This window comes from Branchiostoma floridae, chromosome 5, assembly GCF_000003815.2.
Source record: "Branchiostoma floridae strain S238N-H82 chromosome 5, Bfl_VNyyK, whole genome shotgun sequence".
Classification (NCBI taxonomy): Eukaryota; Metazoa; Chordata; class Leptocardii; order Amphioxiformes; family Branchiostomatidae; genus Branchiostoma; species Branchiostoma floridae.
In genome coordinates, this window is record NC_049983.1 from 21,003,042 (window position 1) to 21,018,794 (window position 15,753).

General features: G+C 43.2%; 1 protein-coding gene across 1 annotated transcript in view; it reads left to right on the plus strand.

The window, feature by feature from the left end:
- The window catches only part of LOC118415996 (protein Wnt-16-like), a 41,899-nt gene that overhangs the window by 3,994 nt on the left and 22,152 nt on the right, over positions 1-15,753 (plus strand). The window lies entirely within an intron of this gene.

Genomic DNA, 15,753 nt, shown 5'->3' on the forward strand with positions numbered 1-15,753 from the left:
TATACAAAACTGGAAACATGCAATGCAACAGATAGTGGCTTAACACCTTGCGTGACAAAGTATGCAGATGCGCCGGAAACGTGGTAACATTCATTATCACCTTCCCTCCCCCTCCCCGCATCGTGTGCCACGGTCATCATCACTCACAGAACATTAGCATACATCTATATTTTACTTTGATAATCCTGTCTGTTGAAAACACGTTTTTTACCAAGTTCAAGTGTGAAATTTGTAAGACGTACTGTAGTTAAATATTGTTTCCTGTCCTTGTGGACGTTTGTTGTCATATCTTTGCTCAAGCTTACTCAAGCTCGAAAACCAGCATAGAAAAACCAATGCGGTATCTTCCTGACACAAACAAAGCTTTGTCACAAGACAAGATGGTAGTTTTGGTGGGTGGGGATGTGAACCGTTTGCTTGATTAGGTGTGACGGTCTCCGTCTTGTCGGTAGAAATCTGCTTCTGTTGACCCCGACTGATCCTCGGTTCGAACCTCACCCCTTTCATAACACAGATATCACCAGCAGAAACATAGATATCAGCTGTCTGCTACATATCAAATCGCGGTATTGTCCTAGCGGGGATGCTGTACGCCCAGAGTCCGGGCTGACCGTCTGGGCACCGGCCGGGAGGGGGCCGTCACATCACCGCCCGGCATGGGGCGGCCTGACGGGGTGGAGCTGGCTATTTAGGAAGGTGTCAAGGGGGCTGGCCATATGTGCATTTCATTGAGCACATGACAATTGTTACATAGTCCATAAACGAGTGGGTTTGAGGATCTTGTTGTTATGGAGATCTCCACGGGATAGATAGCAATCAAGATTGGATTTACATTATCAATCTAGATTGGACTGAAATTGTTCTTGAATTACGTGAACGAACCAGGTCTTTATCATTTTTGGACCTCGTTTCTTTCACAGACTTTCTGTCTTTGATACCTCTGACATTGTGTATGATGTCTTCCAAACGTACAAGCTCCTTTAATAGCTCAAGAGCCTGAAGAGGGTCTTTGAAGTCCTTTCCTTAAAGTTTGTTTTTGAGGAAGAAGACGATAATGACAATGTGTTTGTCATTATCAGGACCATCAAGAGGAATGAGGCGAGAAATTCTCATTGAACTATCCTATTGTCAGGGGATCGCTGTGCACGGGAGGAGGCGCTGATGGATCCACAGTTGTGCAGCTACGTCACTTCCGGTTCAGGTGCACATATGGTATTAGGGAGGGACGTCCTGGTCATGCGTTTATAACCAAACTGGTGGGGAAGTCTCATAGTGTTTCATATCATAGTATTTCAGAGTTCAGAAGATGTCCTTTTGTCGGAGGTACATATACCGGTGTCCAGTTAGACAAGGTCTCTAAGGCTTGACATAATGGATCGATCATTTAATTTGGTCTGGGTCATCACAAAGCTTGAAGTTGAAGCATGGTGGAAGAAGGTAATGGTCACGGTGTATGGAAAAGGTAATGGTGTATGTGATGCAACAATAAAGAATGATTGCAACATTGACTGTATTTTGGACACAGAGTGAGGTGTTTACAATAACATGATATTATGTCTATCTGACAACAAACATATTTTCTGGGATTCGACACTTTCGTACTTGAATCCAATCGTCCCTGATGATGACTAGTCGTATCGGGATCTCGCCATGTTCTTGATTGTGTCTCACCCACTAGCCATCTATCATTTTTTTTGTGGACGGGCTGAAACTTTTACCACTTAAATCTTGCTATGGTGTAGGAGGGTTCGTCTAACCTAAGGTTTATTGGCGAGAAGCCCTGATGTTCCGACATGAGGATTGATGTGAAGAGAACTCCTGTAGTCTTTTTATGTTGATGGGATCCTTCTGGTCATTTCAAACCTATCCTTCACTCAAACTTCCCCCGACACTCTCCCGTCGCGTCTTGTATTTGAGAACACACCGTGCGATACTTCTTCACCTGTTTGATGTGGCCCGACACTGCGAACTTGTGGATGGCCGCCCGGATAGTCCAAACCCAAACAACCAGCTAAACCCTTCCTGGTGCGGGGCTTGAACTGTGGGAATCTTTACATAAAGAAAGTGTCCGGTATTTACCTTAGAGGCTGGAAGGTTTGGATTGTATTTGTCGAACAGGAGACTGGCTGTGGGTACAAGTGTTCTTACATGAGACGGGAACATGCCAACATAAACTAGTATTAATAATATAGCTGCCGAGTGTTTGTCTGTCTGTCTGCCTGTCCGTCTATCTGTCTGTCTCTTTCTTTCTCGTCGGAGAGGACGAAAAAGAGCCGGTTTCGGTACGAGTGCCAACCCGCATTACTGATCATTACTACAGACCGTCGGACCAGAGTCACCAGTAACGTGGGTTAAGTAGAGCGACAAGAAATCAATTAGGGACCACTTTTTTCTAACCCCAATTATTTGCCGGACTCATTATCGCAATAAACGAAAGGCTCCCAGGCCCAGTCGTCAGGCGGGACAAATAAGTAGGGGATTGTTAAGCCCACGTGAGGAGAGTCAGCGTCCTTCCCTTTTCTTGGACACAAAAGTGGTGTGCTTCAATCGATGACGTTGCTGTAGGTGCGGAGGTAGTCGGTATGGGAGAAGTGTACAATGTCAACATGTCTGCCGTTTACTTAGCTTCACCTGAGTACATCCAGTACATTCTGAGACCTCGTGTTTCACATTTGGAGCCAATTGAGTGGAAACAAGAGTTTGTGAGTGGGAGGGAGAAGCGTCTAAATGCCGACCAGTGTTTGTACATCCTTTGATCGACAGGCGTTCGGAGTCACCACCCTCTTGTTCCCGTCAAACTTTGCTGAAGTTTGACCGAGTTTTGCCCTCGCCCCGTGAAGGCAGACTTGGCGTGTCTGAATCTAAAACCGACCCAGACATTCTAGTGTCTAATTGGGTGGGTGAAACTTGACCGATGCGGGCGGGAGAGATTGCGGCCCTTTCCAGCTTAGCTAATGAGAAATCCATGCCACCGTCCCGGGCGGAGAGAACCCAGGGCCCCGTCGCGACAGCCTGCCGAACCCCACCGTGACTCTGGGCGGGGCGACGGTCACTGTGTCCCGAGTCCGCTGCCTGAAACTAATTTGTTACATACTCAGTCAATAACGTGATAACTTTCGGTAGATTTGCCTTCCGAACGGTCTATGCTTCGCGTCTATTATACCGTTTATAAGTCGTAAGGGGGAGGGCGCTAGGTAAAGTACGTCCACATAACCAACCCTTATCAATTTTCTTGGTATTGAAAAGTAAATAAATAGACGAATAACGACGTATTCAATTGAATCAAAGTAGATTACTTGTCCTTCATAGGATTAAGCTGTATCAACTACAATAGACTGCTATCTCAGAGATCTGAATGTAACGTGTAGGGTTTGTTTGATTAATTTAACAACAGAGTGAGACCAGCCCTGCGCCATCTTGCTAGGCAGACGACAGACGAAGGACGCGGTATGTTTCCGGGTATCAAGGACAGTTTTAATAACTCACTCAGTACATTCAATATTTCTGTTTTAGATTTCATCCTTCCCAAACTGTAGTCTGCAGTTTTTGTGAATCGTGTGACTTCTATAGAGATTGGTCCACATTTGAGTAATAGACCCCCCCCCCCCAAGAAAGGTCTCGAGGGTGGTTACGGGTGCATAGCTGTCCATCCTGTGTTAACTATGACTATCTCCTCTGACAAATCATTCACCTTATTTGGCCAATTTCTGACATTTTTGCGGCAACTTGAAGAGTCTTGTAGAGACCAATTAAATTAGCTGGTGATTATGACTGCAGCGTTGATACTTGTAGAATGCCTGCTTGCCATGGTAAGTAACGTCGGCAAGACATGCTTTGGTGCATGGCGCGTAGTTGATTCCCTATATATATGATTTCACTACCGCAATCACTCTACAATATTCGTCGTTGGAAATGAGCACTAGCTTTCCCCGACGTTTTCAGATTAGGGGATACACTATCCTCCTGTAGTTGGGGACGGCGCACACGTCTTGCTTGATACTCACGTTTGCCAATAGGTGGCTTTCCCAAAAGGCGTAGTGATTTGTCTTCATTATAGCCAGACATTTCATACTGTAATGGCTTCCACTCACTGACCCGTACGCGTGTTCACTAACTTTGGCAAAGACGATAACTCTGTAAGATTCGAGATAATTTGAAGACCCCTTAATATAAGGGAAACATGTACCGAAGCTTTGTACTGGTTTCTGCTGGTTTGTTGTAACAATCCTATGTTTATCATAGATATCTTTGTAATACTTTGTACATTTTTTCTTCTTCATGATATAGCCACAGGTATTACCCGTTGCAGGGTTGTACAGCGTCAGAGACCGGCCATATTACTCGTCAGCTTCCATTATTTTGGAGGATGTTTTGAAAACAGTTGTGAAAACAAACCCTGTGCGCGGCAAGGCTACCCGTCTTGACCATAATCAGGCCTGTTAGTGTTCCCCATCTGGTCTGTACTTCGGAAAGGAAATCTCCGGCCTAACCCCGCGTCTTACACCCCACGCAAACCCGCATCTGTTCTCTACTGTCATATTCCTGACGTGTTGGAGCTCTCTTTCGCAAATCCACATTGCCTTTACCAAATTCTTCCACACAGAAAGTGTTTGCCTAATCGTTACACAGGGGTCATGTCCTCAGTCTCTATGTACTGTAGTACCGCCTGAATCATGCCTGTCTGATTGCGTCAGGATGAACAATACGAACATGACTGGACGGAAGATGGTGGTTTAGTGTATGATGTTTTGTACATCACCCAGTGTAAGCCATGTTTCCTGCATGCCCGCGGACACACAACAACACAACACAACCCCTGAACAAAACCTGTTCGATATATCCGGAACCAGATGATTGTCGACTTGCCCGCTTTGAGTTGAATGAACTGTCAAAAGTGTCAAAACGTGTCCATGTAGACTTAGGTTGTGCTCGTCGAAGTATCGTTTACTAGATGTGTACAAATGTCTGGTTCCTCATTAAATGTCACTTTCATTTGATATGTTTACATTTTCGACATGCTGTCTTATATGTACACACAGCAGAAGGTCATAGTCCTGAAGGTTGGCTCTACTAGTATGTCTTATACGAGAAATATGTTTCCTTTTTTCTCCCCTGATTCTTTTGTCTTGTCTTGTACTTTGCCTAATGTCCAGATGGTTGTAAATGATATTCTGTGCCCCCTCAAACCTACTGTACAACTAGCTGGTTCACTTTTTATATGTTTCACATCTACGCCTTCTGTCTTTGATCAAGGAACCTTTAGAGGTGTGAAGGTCACAAAACGCATCGGTAAAATAATCTGATGTGTTTCCTGTGTTTCTCATCCATGGGAGACTGATCACATCAAACCAAACACGACTATAACTATAAGGCAGAGATGTTGTGGGGAGGGGAGGACCGTGCCGAACCTCCGCGGACCGCACTCGTCGTCTCAAGGCCAACCCGTGGGGAGGCCGACACGCCTCGCTGACCAAGTCAAAGGTTTCCTCTAACGATCGCCCTCCGATCGGTAAATCTATCAAGTGCAGCAGTGTTAAAGTCATCGTACATTGAGTCTTTGATCGCAATGTTTCAGCTTCTCCCAGCATGGATTGGTTTAAGTTCCAAGAGACTAGGTGTGGCCATGTCAAACGTTTGAAAGTGAAACGTTGGATTAAGATCAGCCATATACAGTAACGGCTATGAGATAACAATTACGTTCCCGTCGCCATGAGGCACCTGTTGGAAAGGCTACTAACATCCATTCCATCGTACTGCCATGCATATATGCCCTGGAGAACAAACGTTAAACTAAAGGTGCTACTGAACAGTGTGTTCATGGCATATTACCGGATAAGTTATGGATAAAGTATGGTGGGTAAAAAGGAAGGGTAGAAATGCACAAGAATGGAACCAGCCTCCGGTTACGACTGAGCCCGGGAACAAACTTGAACACACACCACAACAAACAAACATACAAACATACAGACTGAAAACAATACCTCCACGGTGACTAAAAAACAGAAAGAGTGACGAACGAAAGTCATTTACATTGAAACACCATTGTCGAGTGGCTGGGACTAAATAAAGGACCAGCTAACACGTTCTCATGATTATAGAGTTCCGGAATGTCCGTAGCCTTACCGAGCTGATTAAGGCGAGCTATTCCGGTCTTGTTGTCATAATTTTGTACAATGTAAACATTCGGCTACATCAGAGCTTCGGCAGTATTATGATAGCGTGCGAACTAAAACTGCCAAGGATATGTGCGCCTCAGGCGAGAATAAGAAAAATGAAAAACTTTCCATCGCTACATTCTCAGCCTTGCAAACATCTGGAGCCAGTAATTGTCGGAAAGAGTTACAAATTTTCTTGTGGGCGCATAGTTAGGAAGTTGTTGATGTACAATTTCAGGGTAATTTTGGAGTTTGAAATAAGAGTGTTGAAAGTTGTCCTATTTGTTTAGAGGCTTTATAGAAAATGTGCTTATGTGGTGTTCCGCTAGATTAGAAGCGTGGTCGTTTCACGCCAAACCCACCATTTCACTGCTTATCGAGTGTAAATGTGTTGCTGATGTTGCTGTGAAGTTGTTGTTTTTTCCGTTAAACTATATGACGGCAAATTGGGCATACCGGAATGATGCTTTGGAGCGCATCTTCATTGCAATACATTTTGATCAGGAAATAGATAATGCCAAAATTTCGAAGTCAGTTACACAGTTTTTCGAAACCGAATCAGTGTCATGGTCCTGTGTAGGTGCCCAGCCAAATATGACACTTTACCCTGGACTGCCCAGGGCAAAAGCATTATATTTTCACAGTTGCCGGAAATTATGACATCAATTTTCCTGACAACCTAATTTATTCATACAAAAAAGGTTCCCAACGGTGTGAAACTCATCTCATGGGAGAACGAACCTGCATCCGTTCTGACGAAAAATGTCCCGCTTCCAGGGACGTCTTGTGAAATATTGCATGTTCTTAATTGCTTTATCGTCCGGATCTTCGGTATCTTGAACTTCTCTAGTCTGCTGATATGTTGTTGTTTTTTTTCGCAGGGTTGTGGGGCTAGTAGGGCAAGTCTCCTGTGTGTTTCTGGCCAGTCTCACTCTCAATTAAAACACTATCGTGCGATGATAAGTCACTACTATCTGATGGTATACTAGGCTCCGAGAGGAACAGACCAGATTACTGCGCGAAATTCCTTCTAATCCAATCGACATCTGTGAGTTAATCAAAATACACAGTTATGTAGGGCACAGGGAACCACTGAGGTAGGAAACTCTAAGTACTGAGTCAATCCAGCGATTAACGTTCTTTAAAGACCTGGTGATGAGGAAAATCTCTTTTAGAAGTCCTTTATGAGATCTTAGCTACAACAAGACCAGTGTCATCTTTCGCCCGTTGTGTCATGATGCGACAGGTGGCCCCGTATCAGTCGCCTACTGTCACCGCTTATCCCAGATTGTTCTAACCTCAATTCGTTATATCCTTGAGATTTTCAATGCAAGAAGGAATGGCGTTCTATGGTAATCTGTATTGTATCACTGTCATAGTGCAGTAGTAGAACAAGTGGTTGGTGCAATGGCTGAACATTTTGTATTTGGTTGTCGTCTGTTTATTGTTACAAGTGATAGTTATCGTTTTGCTGTTCTGATCGGTGTGGTTTCTTGACGTCCCGTTTTTCAGTGGTTATAGGTAGGCATGGAACTCGCCGCGGGAAATTCAAACATGTCCAGGTATAAATTCCTGCTGCAGGTTTCACTCGTACCTACCACACTAATCTCAGGTGGTCGTCCGTAACGTAAGGTGACAGTTGTCATGGGTATGACTACATGTATGTTAGGCAGAATGTCAACTATTCTTTAAATATCGCTCCTTGTTGTCAGTTTTGGGGAGAAGACAATGGGCATGTAACTCGGCTGTGTGGACACAGCAACATTCTTAGACACACACGAAGACACGGTTTGAAACAGCTTGTATCATTATGAAATTTAGATATTCGGGTTCCGTCTTTCTTCTTCTGTTGCGTATCTTAGAATAGAAATGCATATTACATGAATGTGAGTTTCCAGTCAGTATATAAACGACAAGTGACAACCTTGCACGCCGAAGAGATCACCTCGAAAACTGCGAAAATTTTCCCCTTTTACAGTAAATACACGAACTTCTGTGATGCGAACGCAGTGCTCTCTGTCTTATATCAGGTCTTACAATACGCCCACCGACTCTAGCTGTGTTCTACTATTTTGTGATTTGTTATCTTCACCAAGCACCCGATATATATCAAACGGACAAGACACTTGTGGTGACCGATGTGCGTCTCTGAATGCGAGCAATGTTCCACTTATCTCTGCTGGAATTTGGCCACTTGGAGAGGGCAGTCGTGATGTGAACAGCCTCATCGACATTCTTTAACTCCCGTAACAACGTGATCGTGGCTTACCTGTTTGAGCACATCACCTGTAAGGTTAGGTAAAGCGGGTGAGGACAAGTCAATGGAAATACATTTCCTTTGTTCATTTGAGGGGTTTCATCACAGGTCATACTAGTATGCTCCTCTTGTCGCACGTTGGTCCTCCTTTTCTACCCCAGGTCTTGGCCTCCATGGTTTTGTAGTTGTCCTACAGTTTAGTGGGCACTTCACTGCCTTGGCGTTAAACTGTTACAATATGGTATTGGAAAAGGTTTCCAAACATATCCGACACATGTGTCAAAGCTTAGCCGCGCCCGTAAAGCCACAGCCCGTGATATTATGGCTTCTCGTGCGTTTCCCATGAAGAACGGGAGAAAGTTTGTCGGAACATCAGTGGCAGGAATGGCAACACTTCGTCTGCTCTCGTTCCCATTCCTAAATCCACTCCAAATGTTAAACCCCACTCCGCAAGGCATGTAAGAGGCCTGAGACTGGAGAAGAGAGCACCGTAGGAATGCCTAAGCATTTCGAGAGATGTTCTAAAACTACTTATAGTGTATGTGACCTCTTTATGAAGGAAAGAGGGATGAGTAGTAAAATAAGTCTTTATTCAGATACATGCATAAAAGAAAGTAACATTTATCCCAGGTCACGTGGGTTATTACTGACCGAACATGCAGGGGGCATTGACAGACTGACACAAGACGTTATATAGACAATATTGCACAGTTGAGTTCACTATTATCTTAACAATTTATATGGAACAGACAATGCAGTGAAATATAAAACGATAACTCCTGAAATTTCCCTTGGAGTATCCCCACGCCTTTCCGAGCCACACACAGCTTCAAAGTCACATTGTTTGGGTTACTTCGACAGGAGGCCTCCTCGGGAAGGCGCTACCAGCTAGTTCATTGGCCTTCATGTTGTTATTGAACCAACACTACTTTCCTTAGAGCTCGAAAGAAAGCGTTCTATTAGACATGTACAGGGAGTGCCAAACCTCACAGAAAGCCAAGTCTATGGGTCGAAGGCCATTGGTAAGGTCGCATGAGTGTCGCATGTAAATGATATCAGAAACCGTGCTAAGATACTGATCACGCAATGCTACATAGACGTAGATCTTGTGCTGATATTAAGTTTCATCGCTATTTACTACTAACGTTACTATTTACGTTCTGTAAGGAGACCTTACACAATTCTTCTTCTTAAAGTTATGTCTTCTTCCCCGTCCTTCAATTTGTAGGAAAATTGTGTATTTGCACCTAGTACCTTCAATAGGTTTGAGGAAAATTCCCTTTTCCGACACGATAGCACATTCCATGGAACCTTAATTTTGGATAACACCAAGGGAATTTCTGATACTCAATAATAGCATATTATTGTGTACGAATCAAAGGACATTTATCATACAGTATCACGCAGAGGTCAAGAAAAGATGGAAAGGTCATCAGTTCCTGGTCACCGCTGATTAGATGGCGTGGCCAAAGGGGCTGAGGAGATGAAAGGTCAGTTTCAACATGAGGACCAGGGGGACCTTTTACCGTCTCGCGGACGGATCTAAGCAACATGGGCCACATCACCACGCACGAAGGTAACCGAGATCAAAGAGCGCGAGCCACCCGCCACATCACACCGTGTCGGCCGGTATGTTCCTCTTGGGCCGCCGTGTGCCATACCAGCTCGGCTAACAATGTCAACAGGACAACCACGTCCACTCGTGTGTTTCCCAGCCAGAACACCCATCAACAACTCCGTGAGACCTAAGCAAAGCGCGGAAATTTGACATTGGCTGCAACATAACACATTTCTCAAGCAAGTGAAACGAGCTTGATCATAGCGAGGTTTGTTTGACCTTCTGTCCCGTCGCCCCTCTCGCGGGCGGTTGTTTCCACGACCCTCTGAGCTTCTCCCAAACTTCAAAGGAGTTCTACAGACAGTGCTACTCGGTAGCAGCAGAATGTCTGGGTCTGGTTCGTGACTAGCTGTGTCTTTTCACGCCCTACTCCTGGTCAAGCGGACGTCAGATAAGGCTGCTTGAACTGTGACCTTTCCGAGAGGTCGGATAGTGGGCGGAGCACCTGTCCTTGTCGGCATGTTAGCTGACCCTGACCTACTAGTACCTTGCCGTAGAGTTGACCACCACGATAGGAGAGAGGGGTTTGGGATGACAGTACTAGCCTGGGTTCCATTCTCTTTAATAATAAGTGGTCACATTCATCGAAGTCGTCTTGCGATTTTGGACCATTTTCAATAGTATGTAAGACTTTCAAGCAGGCAGAACCGATCACAGACAGATATCGAAGGCAGCCTTCAGTTGGTAGCTGAATATTGTATGCCACATGGACGACTATCCTCAGAATCTCCCCGGTTTGTTGTCGCACGACGATTGCAAAGCAAATATGACCACTTCCTTGGTGTGCGGCCTCACCAACTCGTGTTCAGAGTGAATGAGCCTAAACTACGAGGGTTGTACCGAGGCTATAGACCAAAATGGCATAATAAACAAATTCAATCTCCAACTGTATCACTCACTCCCTCTGCTGTCTTGACATGGACGTTGTTTTGGCAAGGGGTCAGTCAGGGCCCGCTTAGTGTTCCATCTGAAGAGGCAACTAGTACTAGTTTGTTGGTGGTTAAGCGATGCCAAGGTCAATGGCATTACACCTGACTTCGCACTTGGCCCCTTTTAGATCAGATTCTGTTTCTTTATATAACTATTGTCGGAGTAAAGAAAAGAAACATACATTCATAACTACATGTTCACGTGTTCTACATTTGTGCTTGCCTGGTGCGTATAGGAACAAACCAGTAAAGGAGGGGGGTGTAGGGGTGGTGCGAAAACCTAATATTGCACGAGGGATACAAAAGACGTAAAGATACATGGGTTTTGATTGGCAAAGGTCCGTGTTAAAGACGGAATCATTTTGGTGACATTTAATCGCCACAACCATACATACACACACAACCACAATTATACACACTCAAACACACACACACCACAGTCCTTCCTGACCCGCCCCTTAACTTACATGCGTATCGCTGTACGTCTCCCACCAGCCAAGAATAACAAACAATCTCTACCTAATTTCTCACCCTGTATTTAGGTGCCATGACTTTTACATTCCCAGGCATGCGTGTGTTTACGTTATCTACACAGACCACAGTATTAAGTTTTCAAAACGGCTGTCAGTTTGTCCTCACTCTGTGGTTAACAATTGTGCTGCTTTGTTTTGACTTCTATATTTTCTGTGTTGTTGTGTTGACTTTTTATATTTCAGCCATACATAGTATGGTGAAATATATTGTATTCGTAATGTTTCTTTCTTTCTTTCTTTCTCCTGTCAAATCTTCAAAGTGATTCATCTCCGCCGTTCCTGGACCGAATGACCTGAAATTTGGTACAGAGGTAGAATGGGCCAATACCTTGATGCTTTTTTCTCAGTTTTTTCATATCTGCCTCTAAAATGATTTTATTGAGATTTTTTGGTCAATTTTAGACCAAAACTGTATATTTTGGCCCCTGTACCCTGGTATTACAACCAAATGAGCTGAAATTTGACAGAGATGTGCCTTAATAATGCCCCCATATAAATTCGATAACACTTTTGGTGTACAGTACAACAAAATGCTTATTTTTGTGATTTTTTGACCAATTTTTGACCAAAAAAGGACACTTCTGGCCCCTGTACCCTGGTATTACAACCAAATGAGCTGAAATTTGACAGAGATGTGCCTTGATAATCCCTTCATATAAATTCAATAACACTTTTGGTGTACAGTACAACAAAATGCTTTTTTTTGCGATTTTTTGACCAATTTTTGACCAAAAAAGGACACTTTTGGCTCCTGTACCATGGTATTGCAACCGAATGAGCTGAAATTTGACACAGATGGGCCTTGATAATCCCTTCATATAAATTCAATAACACTTTTGGTGTACAGTGCAACAAAATGCTTATTTTTGCGATTTTTGGCCAATTTTTGACCAAAAAAAGGACACTTTTGGCTCCTGTACCCTGGTATTACAATGAAATGACCTGAAATTTGGTATAGATAGGCATTAGATACTTGGTAACAAGATTCAAGTAAAATTTTTGACATAAACAACTTTAAAATGATTAATTTTGGCACTTTTCTGAGGGGAAATTTGTTTTCTTTTGGCCTCCTGACGTGACCTTCCGTGACCCCGCACAGAGCCACACCTGTGCGCGTCAGCCGGAGAGTTAATTGAATCAAAGACCTAGCCAATCAGCGAAGAGGAGGCCAAAGGCTAATTAATATTCATAAGCGGGGCCTCATGATCCCGTATATAGCAGTGTTCCCGCCAGGGGGAGCGAAGCCCGCCTAAGGCTCTCGCATTTTAGACTATTCAGAAGGCTTTATATTGTATCAGTTCTTAGGGGCATATCTATGATAATCGCAGCAGTCACTTAACTTCTCTTCAGGAGTTTAGCGTAACACTATTTCAGGTCAAACCGTCAAAGGCAACTAAAAACAAACTTTAACGTTACTGAGTTCAACAGTACTTATAACTTGTTATCCGAAGTTGAAACGCTAGCGATGGTATTTTCGCTGCGCTGTTAGCTCCGTGCGACTGTTGTTGACGGTCTTATAACGGTATATTTTGCACCCCTGTACCCTGGTATGAGTAACATTTGGTATAGATAGGCATAAGATAGTTGGTAAAATGATCCAAGTAAAATTTTTGGCATAAAGTACTGTAAAAGGCTTAATTACAGCACTTTTTTTAGGGGAAATTGGTTAACTTTTCTTTCGTTCTCCATGCCATGACCACCCCACAGAGCCGACATCTACACCTGCGTCTAGCCGGCAGGAAGAGTTAATTCAATTAATGGTTCAGCCAATCAGCGAAGAGGAAAGCGAAGGCTAATTAATATTCATAAGCGGGACCACACAATACGTTAACTTGAAGACTCAGGCCGTACAGACTTCACGCCAGGATTTTTTCAAAGCGTCGGACAGGGGTCTGGGGGTCGCCGAATGTCCCTGGCGGGGTCCAGGGGCAGGGCCACTGTGGGGGGGACCCAGGTGGGCGAAGCCCCCCCCCCCCCCCCGGAAGCTCTTGCATTTTAGACTATTGAGAAGGCTTCTTTTATCAGTTTTTTTAAGGGCCATACCTACGATAATCGTAGCAGGCACTTACTTCTCTTCAGCAGTTTGACTTTAAAATATTTCGGGTCAAAGCTTCAAAGACAACTAAAACCTCATAAACAACAAACTTTACTTAGCTCAACAGTATACAAAAATATTGTACGGGTTGCCATCCTTAGTTGAAGCGCTTATTTATAGCGCTAGTATCTTCGCTGCGCCGTTAGCCGCCGTGCGACTTTTGTTGACGGTCTGATATCCCTACGTCGCCGCCTCGCTGATATTCCCACGGACATGTTTCAAGAAAAATACCCAGCAAAAAACGCTGTTCTGCGTCAAATTCTATTCTATAAAACATGTGGGACTCAGTGTTACAGTCTAAATATTTTGTAGAAGCACTGCTGTAGGAAAGAAGGTCCAAGCAATGTAAAACATCACGTAGCATGAAGTTCGCTGTCAACTGGCACACAGCACATGACTGTTTGAAACTCTAAGTCTAATCAACAGCCGTGTTTGATTGATAGCCGGCGGTCCTTTGATGAAGCCGGCGAAAGGTGCGTTAGTTAGAAAATCTGCGTTTAGTTTTGATACGTAATTATAAGTTAGACAGTGGCGAGAATGATTATTTTCTCATCAATATTTCTCTTCAGAATTATTTGAACTCAATTGTACATCTAAACAAGCGTTCGCAGAACTCAACCTTCGTGAAATGGGTGAGGGTGTGGTGGTTTGAGGATGTTTTTATAGACATCTCAGGGGCTAGCCTAACAGTATATGATACGTCCGACTGGCAAAATTGTCCGGAATTCTACAGGATTTTTTCCGCGCCTATGTAGTTGCATCATCCCTTTGGAGTGGAATAATTGGAGTGGGATAAAGTACCAAAATGAGCAAATATATGGTGTTGTAGGCTAATGATTGTACTTGTACAAGTGACACTTGCGAGGTACCCAGGACTGTAGTTGTGGAACTTATTGGATATATAGAAGCTATTAGTGTGCTTACCAACTTTGATGATGATGCCAGTCTACCACACTAGTGTCACTTTTACCACACCAGTACATGTCTTAAAAACGGGAATGAATGCCTTGTTGGCTCTGATGCCATGTTTTGTCCCTTTAATTCTTTTTACAACAGTCGTCACAACTTTATGGTGCCTATTTTTGAAAATGTAGCCATCTTGTTATTTTTACCTATCTTGTTTTTTTCGCCCTATCGCACTATTTTTAAGTCTGCAGAGGATGTCATCCATAAAATTTACTTGCTGTGGCCTTGGTAAAAATTCCCGGAATTTACACCAAGTCTTACGCGCGTGCGCAATTGCATCATCCCTTTGGAGGGTAATAACACGGGAAGGGTTGACGGATCGTCATGATTTTTGATCTCTAGATAACTTGGGGAATGCCTTCTATAATCAAGTTCTATAAATGCAAACCATGGGCTAGTTTGCACAATGATTAATTCGCAGCATTTCATAACAGGACAGTCAAACGTACATGTATTACATTTGTAACTGAAAAAAAGAGATATTGATAGATATTCATAGATACTAAATATGCAAATTGCTACCTAGCTCCGCAATGTAGTACGTTATATACTTCCAATGTGTATAATGGACTATCGAGATAAAACATGTCAATATTGACGACTTAATACATTGCATGGACGTTTCCACAAAGTAATATAGTTTTCTTGTACAACCCTTTAACCCTCATCCGACCGTATGGGGTCATTTTTGACCCCAGGCCTATATTTTTATCTGTCATAGCAACATTTTTCATCGGAGAAAAATTTCCTTCCATGAATTTGTTTGTATACATGTCTTACAACATCTACCAATTTTTCACCGAGCTTTGTCCATTATTTTATAAGCTATACTTGAAAGTTTGTGTCTGGTTCGGTGGTGTCAAAAATGACCACAGCCAATTATGAATCATTAATTACATAAATATCAAGACATGTCAATGAAATAACAGCCATTCCTCATCATTGCTATTACAGCAATACGTTAAAGTTCAGCTTAGATGATTAAACACCGAATATTTTGAAAGAAATTTGCCCTCAGGTAAGCTAAAGAAATTTAGTATTTTAGTCTGTGTAAATTTAAGCACAGTTTTTCGACATTCTGCGTAAATTATGATAATACGCACAAATTACCATTGCTAATGAAAATGAAAATGTTTCTAATTAATTAAGAAACAATATATGGACCGAATGTGCCGAAGGAACCTATAAGAAAGATCTCTC